We start from the raw sequence: 3,594 nt of genomic DNA on the forward strand, positions 1-3,594 counted from the left end.
TCTTAGAATGGTCCCTGTCTCCTAGACAATATTTTGGATGGATGCTGATGGGCTCTGCTCTGGGCACCTCCCATCTCTGTGATTCAATCCCTGACGACTCTTTTACCTTTAGTAACGTAACACAATGTAAGTTAAATTTTTATGTACCCGAGAACCAATCTCTCCGGTGAACGTGCACATGGTCACTCTGACCATGTAGGTGTTGGCATTATACTTTATGTCAGAGTCCATATTCCTTCTTTTTTTTTTTACTTTTGTTTTGTTTCCTGTCTAAACTCTTTCAAGAGCACCAACAAATTTCACCCAATACTGCTTGTACACGAGTGAAGGGAGAATCTGGAGCTTCAAGAGAGGACACAGTCTGTTTAGGGCCACAGAGCTAGAAAGTAGATGATCTAAAACCAAAAATAACCCAACGTACTCATACCCTGTTGCCTACAGAATCTGCTGTTCCAAATCCCTTCACAAGCTAAGAGCATGTTCATGCCCATATAGGGGCTGGAAGCCCGGGGATCAACCTATTCCCCACTGTAAGTCTGAGCTCCATAGACATGTTAAGTTGCAACAGGTAGAAGCTGAGCCCACCGCGTGTGCCCTGGGCTCATCTCATGCTAAGTTTTGAGGCAGACATGGTTCACTCGCTCATTAGCAATGCCGCAAAGCCGGGAGCTTCCCAAGAGCTTTCTTTCAGCCAGCACCAACTTTTCCTTTCCCCTGCAGCCTGGTGTCCTTGGTGAGGGACAGTTCAGGTTAACAATATAGTTCTCAGCAATATACTGGTAAATAAAAACAAAAATTATCGTTTTTCAGCACACTTTCTGTTGCAGGGAACACACCAGTGTGTCCCAGGAACTACCATATTTCATTTTCCTAACAACCACAAGACATAGGTGTGTTTATCCCTATTTTAATGATGTGTCCACTGAAGTTCAGAAGAGTTGTAACTTCAACAACTCCTAAACCACTTAGCTGGAGTATCAGTTAGGGTTCTCCAGAGAAACAGAACCGATGGGATATATAGGGACATATATACCATGTGGCTTTATGTGCTTCTTGGTATCCACCCAAAGGGGCTAAAAGCTTATGTCTGCACAAAAACCCACCTATGGATGCTTATGGCTGCTTTGTTTATAATTGCCAAAACTTGGAAGCAACCAAAATGCCCTTCAGTAAGTGAGTGGATAAATAAACCGTGGCCCATCCAGACAATGGAATATTATTCAGCGCTAAAAAGAAATGAGCTATCAAGTCATGAAAATACTTGGTGGAAATTTAAATGCGTATTACTAAGTAAAAGAAGCCAATCTGAAAATGCTATGATTCCAGCTCTAGGACATTCTGGAAAAGGGAAAACCATGGAGAGAGTAAAAAGTTTAAGAGTCACCAGGGTTTAGGGGGAAGGAGGGATGAACATGTGGAGCACAGAGGATTTTTAGGGCAGTGAAACCACTCTGTATGATATATAATGATGGATCCATGTCATCATACATTTGTCCAAACCCATAAAATGGTTTGGTCACCAAGAATGACCCTGATGTAAAGTATGGGCTTTGAGTGATGGACAGCGTGTCCACGTAGGCTCACTGATTGTAACAAATGCACCACTCTGCTGGGGGACGTTGACTATGGGGGAGGCCAAGAGATGAGCAGAAGATACAGAGAAATCTCTGCAGGTTCCTTTCAATTTGCTGTTCCCGAAAAAAGCAAAGCCCAAGTAAAGCATCTGAGATTCGGAAGCTCCACACTTCTGGCTACTTCTCCGCACTCAGAAGTGCACGCTTCTTGGAATATCAACTACATCCCTGGTGACAAAATCGAGTGAGGGTGTCAAAAGTTCTGGAATTAAGAAACCCGTGATCTTCACGGAGGTGCACCTGAGAAATACATAATAATGCTCAGGGAGAAGCAAGGGCATGGTGCTGGCAGTCAGACCTCAGACAGGCAACTGATTAATGTTTAGAGAAGAGCCGGCTCCCAATCACCCTGTGAGCTTGGTTTTCATCTGGACACAGGTGTCAGCCATGCGTATCCCCGATTAGAAGAAAGCAGACCCATCCAATGTTAGGTGCTTGTCCCGCATCACGGGGTTTTTCTTGTGTCTGTAACTGTGCACTGATGAACGCCATCATTCCGTAGCATCCAGGAGATTCTGGGTGCGGAAATATGTAACCCACCCCGTTTTACTTTATGATTGCAATTTTTATTTTCTGACCAATATCATGGAATGGCCGTGAAGACAGATTCTGGAGCGGATTTTAAATGAGTTTTGGGGGAATGATGGCATAGCTCACAAGCACATGTGATGATTTTCATCGGAGCACCGCGTTAATACCGTTCACATAGAAATAGCACCATTCCCATTGTTATCCAAAGTGCTTAGACTTGAAGGAGCATCCCTCCACTTATTATCAAGACTTGCAAAAGAAAAACAGAGGCAGCTTGGTACTCGCAAAAAGATTTTGGCCATTTAGCTAAGATTTGTATATTGCAAGACTTAGGTCCCATTGTGGGTTTGGATCCTCCAATAGTTTCTTCAAGAGCAATCATTCTAACTACATCTCCAAATGGACTTAAGAATCAGAGAATTGATAGAGTCTATGAATATGTTTGTGGTGAAGAGCTGACCTGACCTAAAGACAGGTCTGGCCTTTTGGCTCCTGGACGGTGACTCCCAGGCCCCTGATGAGAGTGGCTTCCTTGGCCTCCTCTACCTTGGACCCACGTGGCACTGTCTACAATGTGACTCATGTTGGGGGATTTGGGCTCTGCCACCTTGGTTCCAACTTGCACAGGAACCAAAGGACACAGGTATCAGCAGAAACTGGTCAACCAGGGAGGCATATAATGTGATACGACTTCAGACACCAAGGCTCAGGCGAGCTCCCCCAGTTGGCGATGCCATGCATGTGTTCTCACGCATCATACCTGGGAGGAGGTGACACCATCCATGAGTCCCAAGAGAAAACGATAGAAATCCTAAGTTGGGACCCCTCCTGGACTCTGCCCCAGGCACCACTTCCTTCGGCTGATTTCAATCTCTCTCCTTTCTCTATAATAAACCATCACTCTGAATGTAACAGCTTTCATGGGGTTCTGTGGGTCCTTCTGGAAATTTTCCAGAACCGGGGTTGGTCTTTAAGGACCCCCTTGAAGTTACAGTTGGTTCAGAGGCAAGGGCAATTTTGGGGGGACGTGCTTTATCACTTTCCAATTGGCATACCTCAAGCTCACTTCGGCAGCACATATACTAAAATTGGAACAATACAGAGAAAATTCGCACGGTCCTTGCCCCAGGAGGATCCAATTGGCATAACTGAATTTCCAAAGAACACTAGAGTGACATGGGATTGTGTTGATCTTCAGTGGAGTTATCCATCCCACAAGTTGAGCATTGGACATCAAGTACCCTCCATAAGTAAATGGTCAACAGTTGTATGAACTATGTTGGCCATACAGCAATGCATCATCAATATTCACACGTCTAGACCATATTGTTTCAAGTATTATTATTTCCATCTCATGGAAGAAGTTTACAGAATGTCTGACAGTTCTGGCAACTCTTACAAAATGGCACGGGTCATGCAACAGGTCATA

The 3,594-nt window shown here is 44.5% G+C and overlaps 1 pseudogene; it reads left to right on the forward strand.

Moving 5' to 3' along the window:
• The first annotated feature begins 3,225 nt into the window (after window positions 1-3,225).
• LOC112813001 (U6 spliceosomal RNA) lies at window positions 3,226-3,322 on the forward strand (annotated as a pseudogene).
• The last annotated feature ends 272 nt before the right edge of the window (window positions 3,323-3,594 follow it).

The sequence above is a fragment of the Callorhinus ursinus genome, unplaced genomic scaffold, assembly GCF_003265705.2.
Source record: "Callorhinus ursinus isolate GAN/ISIS: 27379988/994484 unplaced genomic scaffold, GSC_fseal_2.0 scaffold16, whole genome shotgun sequence".
Taxonomy (NCBI): Eukaryota; Metazoa; Chordata; class Mammalia; order Carnivora; family Otariidae; genus Callorhinus; species Callorhinus ursinus.